This window comes from Arachis hypogaea, chromosome 4 (assembly GCF_003086295.3).
Source record: "Arachis hypogaea cultivar Tifrunner chromosome 4, arahy.Tifrunner.gnm2.J5K5, whole genome shotgun sequence".
NCBI lineage: Eukaryota > Viridiplantae > Streptophyta > Magnoliopsida > Fabales > Fabaceae > Arachis > Arachis hypogaea.
In genome coordinates this window covers 29,244,377-29,257,041 of record NC_092039.1, presented here as the reverse complement: position 1 = coordinate 29,257,041, position 12,665 = coordinate 29,244,377, and the positions used below count along the sequence as shown (strand labels likewise).

The 12,665-nt window shown below is 27.7% G+C and overlaps 1 long non-coding RNA gene across 1 annotated transcript; it reads left to right on the top strand.

Moving 5' to 3' along the window:
• Nucleotides 1–1,203: 1,203 nt before the first annotated feature.
• LOC112794266 (uncharacterized) lies at nt 1,204–9,665 on the top strand. The gene is made up of 2 exons (XR_011880737.1): nt 1,204–1,317; nt 9,229–9,665. It is a non-coding gene; the product is annotated as an uncharacterized lncRNA (long non-coding RNA).
• Nucleotides 9,666–12,665: the final 3,000 nt, after the last annotated feature.

Here is a 12,665-nt window from a genome sequence, read left to right as displayed (position 1 = left end):
TCTTTAAAGATCAATTCGAGTATTTACTCCAAATAAAACTAAAAAGTTATACGACAGAAAAAAAAATTGTTTCTTCTTTTAATAAAAGGATAAATTATTAAAATAGTACTCGAAAGTTTATAATATTGACAAAATAATCCATAAAGATAGGAATGAGAAATAAATTCTTGAATAATTTAAAAATATGACAAAAATAATCTATATATTATATATTTTATATGTGGCAAATAAAACCTTTTGTATTTTGCAAAATAATTTATTGATTTGATTTGAATTTTTGTGGTGATATTTGAATAGTTATTTTAAAGGTACACACAAACAATCAGAACAAAATTTTATCTCTATAATTATTTTTCGAAAAAGTTTGTCATTTATAATAATAATTTTTTAAAATAATTTACTTAGCATAAAATTATCAAATCTTAAATATAAAAAGATCTTATTTTTTTCAATAATGTGTATAAAAAAATGTATTAAAATCTAATTTCTAAAGTCTTTTTTAAAATATATATTTAATATTTAATTAATTATTTATTGTTCACATCTTTTGAAGTTATTTTTATTAGTAATCTGAATTTTTGAATATAATTTTCGTAAAACCCTGAATAAAATGAAGAGTTAATGCGAATATGACTTTGTTTATGGTGTATATTAATTCATTCAATATGCAATTAATGCTAACATATTGAAAAAAATAATCATATTATTTGTACACTAAAAATCAATTATTATTTACCAATATAAAATAATATTAAGATATAAAATATATATTAAAATTTAGCTAAATAACACATATATTTATACATAAATATATAATAATTATATATTGATTTAATGGCTAATTTTGTATTACACAAAAAAAAATTTCGAAACCATATATATGCTACTTGGATGTATTATTTGCTCTCTTTCAAATTAATTGTTTATTTTTAGTTAAAAATATTTCTAATATTATTTTTTTCTCTCCAATAATCTCTAACATTTTTTTTCTAATTAAAATGATATAGTAGATAAAAATTAATTAATAACTTCTTAAAATTAAGAAAATAACAGTTAATTCATAATAAAAATAAATATTAAAAGAAATATATAATTTAAAAAGGAATTAATGAATAATGTTTTTACTCGTTATGTAAATTCTCTTTCTCTTTCAGATATAAATATAAAAAGATAGAACACAAGAATCCACATTTCTTAGTAGACAATAAATATAAGAACCTCTTGAAGAGAGATAGTGAATTCCTCACTCCTCAGAAAGCATGGCCAACCACTTCTCACAATACACCGTTCTCCTTCTCCTCATTACATCAAGTACAAGTAAGTTTAACCCTGATCCTTCTCTATCTTCCAAGAAGTGTATGTATGTGTATGTTTCTCATTATTTTGGTAGAATCACATATATTCTATTTGAATTTCAGAAAATTTATAGATAGTATTATACTCAGCTTCAATATTATTAAAGAAATTATTTGCCTCTTATTTTTTTTATATAATTAAAAAAATGTTAAAAAAATTTTAGTATAAAAACTAAAAACTCATGTTTTTGTTTATAATTAAAATGTCTCACTTTGGCATTTATTTTTTTAACTATTTATTTATTCATTTGAGTATAACTTTTCAAAAGTGACAAATATTTGAATCTAAGACGGTAAAAAAAGTAGAAAGGTATAATTTAAAAAATTTCTGTTTTATTGAAAAAAATAATTAGTGACATATGTAATATAATTTATACTTAACTAGTGTATGCATCTGTATGATGCACAGAAAATATTTATTTTTTTATATTTATGTTTGAAATATATTTTTTAACAAAATTTATATGAATATATTTAAATTATATAAAATAGTTTTATTTTTTATTATTTATACAAATACCAAACAAAAGTATAAAATAAAAAAATTCATAATGATAATAATAGTAATATATTAATTTTGTTTCTTTAACGTCTTATACGTGTTACAAAAATTTATTTGATTATAGCAATTCAACTCATATATATATGTTCTATTTAATAATTATTCTATCCTATTTTTTTATATTATTTGTAGTCCTAATGATGAGTTATTCTATTTGATATTTTGTATAAAATAAATTTTAAAAATATTTAATATTATTATAAATATTTTTTTGTAATAGTTTTATGTTTCCAAAATATCCATGTGTAAGTAGAGAAAAAATAAAGACCATAAAAATAAAATTATATCCAATACCTCAGAAAATAAAATATTAAAATAACTATCTAAAATAAACTAATAATAAGATTAACATATTTATCTTTTAAGGTGAATCTATGTATTTAATTACTTTTAAGAATAATTTAAAAAACTTTTAAGATTAATTTAAAAAATTATTAATTAATAACATAATAATTTAATTTTTTAATTTTAATAACAAATAATTATGTATGATTGTAACATAATTTATATTTAGTATAATTAGTAATAAATTAAAACATTATATTTCTTCTAATAATATATTCAAATATATTCCTACCATTAATTGATGATTTAAAGTATTGTTACATGTATTATTTTAACTAATAATATATAAATATTTTTTTACTCATAATTATATATATATATATGTTCTTTCTATAAGTATAATGCTTTTAAGATTAGTAAAGAAATTATTAATTAATAATATAATAAAAATTATTAAAATAAAATCATATCCAATATATCAGAAAACAAAATCTTGAAATAACTACTTCAAATAAACTAATCACATAATTTTTAACAATAAAAAATTTTAAATATTATTTTATTCTCAAAATTTTTATTTAATAGACTGACCTATTTACTCCTTAATTATAGTCTAAACATTTAATTATAATATTTTTAAAATTAGAAAATAAATTATTAATTAATAATATGATAATTTAATTCTCTAATTTAAAAATAAATAATTTTATACAATTATAGTATAATTTGTATAATTTATAGTTAGTATAATTAGTAACAAATTAGAATATTATTTTTTCCTAATAATATGATCATAATTCATATAGATGGTTACCATTAATTAATTTAAAACATTAATACATCGATTTTAACTTTAATAATATATAAATATTATGTTTCTTATAATCATATGTTAATATCCGTGTTCTTTTCGTAAGTGTAACACCCTAATATTCAAATCCTTATATTCGAATCATAAGTCAATGATAATAAGGTGGTATGACTCTTAAGAAAATTTTTTTTTTATACATAATCATAAGTATAATTGAAAGGAGTATTTATTGATAAGCCTAAAAAGGAGTAAAAATAAAATCGTGAAGTCGTAACACTCACATATCGACAAAAAGTAGGTAAAGCATGAACTGAGATGATATAAAGATAATGCCATCGAGAAGAATAAAATAAAACAAAATATAGATTGGTAATATAAATAATTAGTCACTAGTCGCGTCCCGCGAAGTTTAAGCCGGCTAGGGTACAGTATAAAAGCAGTTTGACAACCATATCTCCTAATCTCTCCCAAAACATGCACAAGGGCCTCTATAGGCAAGTTTAAAAGAGTTCAATACATAATATTGGCTTTTCAAAATAAAGGTAGAGAGATTTTAAGCAAAAATATAAAGTAGAGAATATAAAGATCTTCGCCGTCTCTCAGATGAACCATAACTAACCCACTTCTGAGTATGTGGACCTGTATCTGAAAAACAAGAGATATATACGGAATGAGAATCCTGACCCATGGGTTCTCAGTACGGTAAAAGTGCCAAATAAATACAATACATTGTAATAAAAACTCACTAAGCATCCTAAACTTCCTTTCACCAAATATTCATCCTATGTTCTCGCTAATCCATAAATAGGCAACTGTCATAAGGGAATGCTAAATGTAATACATCTTCCTCATGCTTTCTAACTTTCTAACTCTCCAACGAATCAGAATCAGAATCATAAACAAAACCATCACCAATTATTCTGTCTCAGTAATTCTATATCAATACTTCATATCTTCACCTAGAGTAAGTGAAATCACTTCACTACCTGTCTACCCAAGGAGCTCAAATTATCTCATTTTCTACCTGGAGCAGTGAAATCACTACACTGCGTTTACCTAGGGGACTTAAAATTACCTCATTCAATAATCAACATTTTAAATTAATCATATCATTACTCTATCTCAACAAGAACAGCCCTCAGTGTCAACCGACACCAGCATGAGAGATCTCTTAGTTGTACAAATACAAGCAATACAGGCAAGTAATACACAATAAGGTACAAGTAGAACAAGTAGCACATAATCAGGTAACATAGCATATATGATATAGTAATCCAAAACAAATAGACAAACACAAACAATTCAAACATATGCAAATGATGTATGCTTGCCCTATGGTTGATGATATCATCTGTCGGTTATATAGTCAACCCGACACGTCCTGGTAGTTAACCATGGACAAAAACACCCATGCGGAGCAAGTGGGCTTGAGCTACAACCCCTTTACTACTACCCGCTTAACTCAAAGCCAGTGGAATAACCACTACTGCGACTACTACCCAGGTGGGTGTTTAAAAGCTCAACATAGAGCGAGTGGAATCACCACTACTGCTGCTACTACCCAGGCGTCACAATCTCTGACCTGGAGCAAGTGGGACGAACCACAATCCTTGCTACTGTTTAGGACCTCAAAACATACATTCATTCAGTTTAAAATCAATCATCATTGTTATCAAATCTCAAATATTAATCTGGAGCAAGCGGAACGAATCACAACCCTTGCTACTACCTGGGTATCACAAATACACATTTATTCATAATCACTTTTCATTATTATGAATTATCAAACAATGACCTGGAGCAAGTGGGACGAACCACGACCCTTGCTACTACCCAGGTATCACAGACTAACATTCATTCAAAATCCCATAATTAAACTCATTTATCATAATTCTCCTTTCCCATCTTATACTCAGAGCAAGTGGACAACGCTATTGCCTACTACCCGGGGTCACACGTCACATTCATTTTTAAATCATCATTTCTACACTTCCTCAATCACATTTCATTACTCCAAGTCTTTCTTCATCAACAAGTTAGCATAATTCCTAGTTTCTTCTCATTACTAGGCATACTATAAAAATTTAGGACCTAAAGGATGAAAAAGGAGGCTTAGAAGTCTAAAATTCGACTTTAAAAACTCAAAAATCAATTTTTGCTGAAAACGGGGTCATGCGTGCGAGTCGCCCACACGCACGCGTGAAAAGCGGAGAGGTAGGGTGATGCGTGCGCGTCAGCCACCCGTACACATGGATGCGTTTTGTCCTCCTCTCACAAAATCGGCACGCTACCATCACAACTCTCTGGAATTTATACCACGCACTGGCATCAATACAGCGACGTGAATGCGTTGGCCAGGTGCACGGGTGATAGAGTAAAAGTCGTGAGTGACGCGTGCGCATCGGTCATGCGTGCGCGTCGGAGTACGTTTTACCAAAAATTTTACTAAGTTTAAAAAGCTGCAGAATTTCATTTTCCAATCTCAAACTTCTGCCACACATAACTTCTTCTACAAAATTCTATTTTCAACCTTTTCTGAACCGTTAGAAAGATCGTTGAATGAGCTTTCATAAAAATCCAGTTTTAAAGAATTCCTATCTTCGAGGACTGAGTTACGAGCCGTTGAAATTGGTCAAAAATCAGTTTTTACCCAAAAATAGAAATCACCAATTATTCCAATGTTCACAAGCTAAATTCATTTCCACTCATCCAAATGACCACAACCCAACCACATTCACATAATTACACTCAACCAAAACCAAACCTACATCATCTACACAGTTCAATTCAATTTCGTCACCTTCCACTCCTAAATTCCTAATTTCTTATTATTCCACATTCCTCCCATTTGTTCACACACTCAATATTCAATATTCATTCCATCTCATATGACATCACACAATACACACATCACTTACCTTCCTTACCTCTTTCTGGCTTTCGGTCCAAGATTCACGGCCTCCGGCCTAAATTCACAATTTAAATGCATATTTCACAAACCAATATTCATGATCCAATTCATCAAATTCTCAACACACCAAACATATAAATTCACACAATTCTCAACCCAATCATTAGTTTACATTACATATCAACTATATATATTACTTACCAATAATTTACACAATCCAAACTTAATTCTAGGGGCATCTAGCCTAGAAATTCTCATTATACCACACGGTACTTAAATGAAATTTAAACCGTACCTTAATGACGGTAGTTTACACCCAAATTTGAATTCTCTTCTCCAAGGCCCACAAGCTTAAACCTCCACACCAAAATTTTACAAGCAAATTGAATCTTCCTATTGTGCACAAAAATCACCAAATACACTAACATAACAAATTTCACATATATACATTAACCTAGGGTTCAGAAAATTTGATAGACCATAAGGGTTTGAGCACTTCTTACCTTAGCTCATATGAAATAGGGATAGAACCCACTCAGAATTCATGTTAGAGTATCTCTAAATAACCAAAATCACAAAATCACTCATCACATTTTCATAGGGAAAAATTGAAACTGGGCAAGGAAAAACAAAATACTCACCAAAATACCTAGATAGAATCGAAGAGAGCGGGAAGAGCGACGCACGACTGCAAACGACTCACCAATTGGAGCTCCGTAGCTCAAGTTATGGTGGTTTGAAGTTGATGGTGGCTAGGGTTTGATTTCTCCACTCTCTTCTCTCTTCACCACCGAACCTCCCTCTCAAAATGGGGGGAAAATAATTTGTTTTGTGCTGAAATGAGTCCTTATATAGTGTGGGCTTAGGTCCATTTAGGCCCGATTCACTTGGTTTAACCCATTAACCTAATTTTAGGCCAAAACCTTTAATATTAGAATTTTAAATTGTATTTTAAATATTTCTATCTTCCCAAATTATAAATTCTTATTTCTTAACCTTGTTCACTCCTAATTAGTTTCCTCGGCCGCAGTACCAGACAGATCTCAACCTATACTGCCGGTCAAATTTTCACTGTGCAGTTTTATGTAAAAAACTATGTTTTCTGAATTAGAAAAAATCACTGAATCCAAATATCATATTTAAATTATCAGATTCTGGTTGCTAAATTTTCTAACCATATTTGCTCCTATTTAATTTATTATTTAATTAATTACAGGTTAATCGAATTTTATAATAAGTATAATACTTTTAAAATTAGGAAAGAAATTAATTACTGATATAATAGAAGAAAATAAAAATAAAATCATATCTAATACTTTAGAAAATAAAGTCTCAAAATAACTTACCTAAAACAAACTAATTAATCATGGCATTTTTAACAATAAAAAAATTTAAAAATATTATTTTATTTTCATAATTCAATTTGAAAATTATATTTAATAGACTAATATAATTATCCCTTAATTAGAATATATGCATTTAACTATAATACTTTTAAAATTAAAAAATAAATTATTAGTTAATGATATAATAATTTAAACAATAGAGTATATGCATTTATTATTATTGACAAAGAAATATTATTATTATTTTAAATAATTTAATTTTTAATTTTTGATAGATTAAAAGTATATCAAAATTATACGAGACATTATGATATTAGCAGCATTTTTTACTAAATTACTTGGATATATTACTGAAAAAATAAAATCATAAATAGTAAAAAATAAAATTAATAAATTAAATATTACATATCTAAATTAAATAGAATTAACTAATAAAGTGAGATTAACTTTTAAATTCTTTTAAAATTAACTAATCAAATCTTATTATTAGAATTAAGTTATTTAAATAATATCTATGGTATTCAATTCTATAACTTATATGCATATATATTAGAATCATTTTCTTAATGACAACTAATAAAAATAGTTTGATCAAATTGAATATATAAAATTCATACAAATTCATCCTCTTGTTAAATAAGCTCTATCATCAGTTATTCATATAATACGGAAGGCAAGAATAACCACATTTAGCTCGATAATAAATTTAGCTTTCCTATGAAACATAACTTTACCCACATTCTATTAGGTTGTTTATAGTATATAAGAAGATCCAACCATCTTTCACCAAAATAAAGTTCACTTTCTCTACTATGTTAAACTCTTATATCCATATAATTAGCACCTAAATTAACGAAACAACTTGGAAATGAAACATGGTGTATGCAAGGTATTGTAATGATTGTGGTAAAAGACAATTCTTATGTAAGGACAAAAGAAAATAAATTGAGTAAAAAAAATTATTATATAATTAAAATAATACAAATAAGGTTTGCTTCATAAAAGAATGACAAAATTTTAATTTATGCCTTAAAAAGATCAATTTTAATTAAAAAAAAACAAAAAATCCATTATTATTGTATGAAATAGTTAAGAAAAAATTAAAAAACAAAACAAAACTTTGGTTCTAGAATTTACATTTATGAATAATAAATGAAACATTTTATATATAGTACTCAGAGATATATGAAAAAATCATTGTAATTATTAAAAAGATATAATATAAAATATTATAATTATCATAATTAATTATTAAATATTAATAAATATAATTATTTAAAATTAATACTTTTTAAAAATAAGAAATAGAAAAAAGAGGTAAGCATACTAACATCATTAGAATATACCATATTAGCATGTTTGACGCCAACATAAATATCATATAATTAAATACTAATTATGTATAATTGACAATTAGTATAATTATTTATTAAATGTTGATTTTCATATAATTATAAATAATATACTTTCTTAAAATAACTTAAGAAGAGAGAGGTATGTATATTAATGGCAGAATGTGCCACGTTAGCATGTTTGTTGCCAATTTTAGTGTCAAAACATAATTCATTATAGAAAAATACAATGATTTTATCAGCAGGAGATTGAGTTATATTTTTAAGGATTGGTTATTTTAATTATTCAATTTAAACTTAAATAATATTAATCATTGTATTGCATAAATAGGTTAAGAATAACAGAGAATAAAAATTTACCAAAACATACTTCATGTACAGCGTGACATAAGAGTTCATTCCATTGTTAACTTTTTCTGATATATATATATTTGTTGTGGGGTGACGTATTTGTTCACTAGTAACTGGTGTATAACTACAATTTCTAGCTATACCCATGATATTGTTCACTGGAAATTGAATATGAAAACCATCTAATACTAAAAGTTCCAAATTTTGAAGCTCATGAACATTGACATGTATTACATATATACATATACTACATAGGTGCTCTTATGATGACGGTGGCAAGTAGTGAAGTGTGTAACAAAGATGGTGGTATTGAGGATAATTGCTCATCATTGCAGCAGAAAAGATGTGAAGATAAGTTGCGTATGCCAAGAGGAGGGTGTGATAAACAATGGTGTACCAATGCTTGTGCTCTTAAGCACCTTGGCCAGGGAGCTACCGGAAAATGCCTTGGCTTCTTTAGGCGTCCAACGGCTATCTGCATTTGTACCTTCAACTGTTTATGATGGTGCACGGTGTGTTGATCAAAAGCTTACATGAACTACAAACTAATGTATTAGTTTGATCACTTTTAAATTAGACAAATTAAAGTTTAATATTGTTACTGATTGTTATGAAAGGTTTGATCACTTTCAAGCAATATATATACTTTAAGTTGTTTTTGTTTTGAGTGAAAATTAATTTTGTTTTTCTTAGTTATATTTTAAAAATATTTTAACCGTAACGTACAGAGTCTGAGGAAATCCAAAATGGTATATTTTAATATTTTGTTTTAAAATTAATGTTCACTGGCTCAATATTTTGTTTGATCTCAATTGCATATGCTTGTTTGAAATCCTTGTTGTATCTATCTTCCTCTGTTTGAGTCCTTCTTGATTCCAATATTCCTTGACATAGCTTTGAACTTGTCTTGACGTGCTGTGACTTTTAACTCCGGGTTCTGATTTCATTCTTAAAGAATTTGTTGATTCGGTTTTCCTCTTATTTGACATTTATTACAGCTAATTTTGAGATTTTCACAAAAGTTGTTGTTGATTTGATATATACTTATCTACACATTTGGAACTTGAAAGATTTCTCATACAGTTTAATGATTATTTATTTCTAATACATCGCCTGTGCGTTTACTGGTTTACGGAACTACATTTACCTTAAATTACAATTTGACTTTCTAGTAATTTTACTATAGTTCCAATGCACATCTTCATTTGATTAAGTATTTGGATATTTTTCAAAATTTTGGAAAGGAAAGCTTTTTTTTTTCACTTTTATCCCAGTTGAGTCTCATTTGATAAACTTTACTTAATTTATTTCGAATTGAGTTTGATTTAGCATACTACATGGTTTATGCCACTGTTGTTCTTTTGAAAATGTTGGACTCATAGCTTTCTTCTTATGAACGGACTAAATTCTTTGTTAAACCTATCATCTCTATCAATGTCATACTTGATTTTGTTTTTAACTAATTTCTTACATCTTGTGAAATTATCATTAATCTTGGTTTTTCCAATCTCGTGAATCTCATTCTTATGTGAGTTAGCTTGATTCGTTTCAAAATAGTGCATCATTTATATATCCTCTCATTATCTTTACAAAAGTTTTTAGTTAAAGATTTATTCTTGAGAAATTACTAATGATTGAGTTGTCTTTTCCTACGACTTTTCTTTTGGGTCAATTGGAAGCTTGTTGGATGTTTCACGACTAGTGAAATCTTGTTTGAACTACCTTGATTTAAAACCCTCTCTTGCATGGCCTGACTCTTTTTAAGTACATCATAATTTTCTTGAATATCCTTCTGAGATGGTGATTTCAAGTATACTTTTGGAGTCTTGTTTTGAACCTTTTAAAGAAGTTTTGAATTCTCTTTGAAGAAGTTCTAAATGGAATTTATTTTCTATTGCTTGATTGAGATTGAAAACCATTGTTCGATTTGTGACAAAATTGTTTTAAAATTGACATGCGCTATTTTAAATGAGGTTCTAAAAAGTTCCCTTGTTTAATGGAAACCTGTTTGTTTGTAACACACCGCTTGTTTCCTTACCAGATTGTAAGCAAAATTTTTACCTCGGGATTTCTTTTCTAAAAAGAGTTTAACCTCCTCTTTTGTTCTCGCTATAAATGTTATACACGCTTGTTTGAATATGTATTTTGAGGATTTTTGAACGAGCATTTGATTTCTCTTCCGAGTTTTATGATCGCTTTTGATTAAGATTGTACACCTAACTATCTTCCAAAATAGTTGAGGAAATACTTTTGCTCTTAGCCAAAATCTGTGTACAGTTTGTTTTAAAATTCTACATGATCTGTTTCAACATGAAATTGTATTAAAGCAAAGCCACGTTTACGTTTTTGTTACTCTTTTGAAGGATGTTTATTGCTTAACCTTCTTTTAAACTGCGAGGCGACTTTCTTGCAAGTTTTCGATTCTTTTATGAACAATGTATTCGGGAGTATTTCTAATCGTGCTCTTGAGTTCTGTGATCTTTGTCTTGGGTTTGAAATATTATCTTCTGTAAACCTCATATTTCATCGACTCAGTTTGAGTTTGTTTCAAACTGATGCGCTGGTTTTCTTGTTGATCCTATTGAACTTCTTTGATCCAAGGGTTATCTTTGAAGTTGTCAATTGATTTATTTCTAGCAAACTTCATTACTTGAGCATCCTTGTTTATCTGGAATTGGATATATTCTTTCTAATCTATGAGTACTATCCTTGATATCATTTCTCCTTGCTAGAATCTTGTATCCTTCTGAGTAGACTCGAGAATTGTTTTGATATCACGTGCGATTTGTAGACACAGTAACACGATACGTTAGTTCTTTAAGACGTGATACATATGCGGAAGTTGAAGCGGTAGGTGTGCAACGTGTGAGTTGTGGGCGTTTTGTCCCTTGCGAACGGGTTTGTGGTTGTCAGGCTTGTGATCAAATTTGGGGTTTGTAAAGTGCTTGATGGAGTTGGAAAGTTGGAACTTTGAGGTTGATATGAGATTAGTGTGCAGAGGATTGAGCACGTCGTTTTAACTCCATCCTGTTTGATAGCCTTTGATGCCTTGCCCTTCTGTCACATGATTGAACCATGTTATCTTTTGCATTGAGCCTACCTTGCAATGTATGCTTTTCAGTCACACTCCTACCTTTACATCCTTATGCTTATGACAATCAAAGTATTTGAAAATCGTATATATGATTATATTTTGAGATATTTTTGCTTCTTCCTTAAATGTGTTCAAGGGTGAACTGTTATGGAATTTCTTTCATTTTGTATCAATTTTCGAGGGCGAAAATTTTTATAAGGTGGGTAGAATGTAAGACCCAGAATCTTTGAAAAGTCTTATTATGAGCAAGTCTCAAATCCTACAGTTATTTATAGCCTTAATTTCAGAGATTATTTTATTATAGATAATTAAAGCAAGTTTTGATTTATTGAATTTGAGACGAGTTATGATTATTATCCAATTTTATAATTATTGGATTATTTCCTATATTTAAAGTATAAAGTTGATAGTTGTGAAATAATAAGGATTTTATATGATTTGGATTAGATAAGTAATATTTTAAATATTATTACTGCTATTTTAGAAAATGAAGAAATTAAGTATATTATTTCTAATTATTTGATTTGGGCATTTTTATTGAAAATAATTTGTAAAATTGATGAGCAAATGGTATTTTCTATATACAATTAGTGTTGGA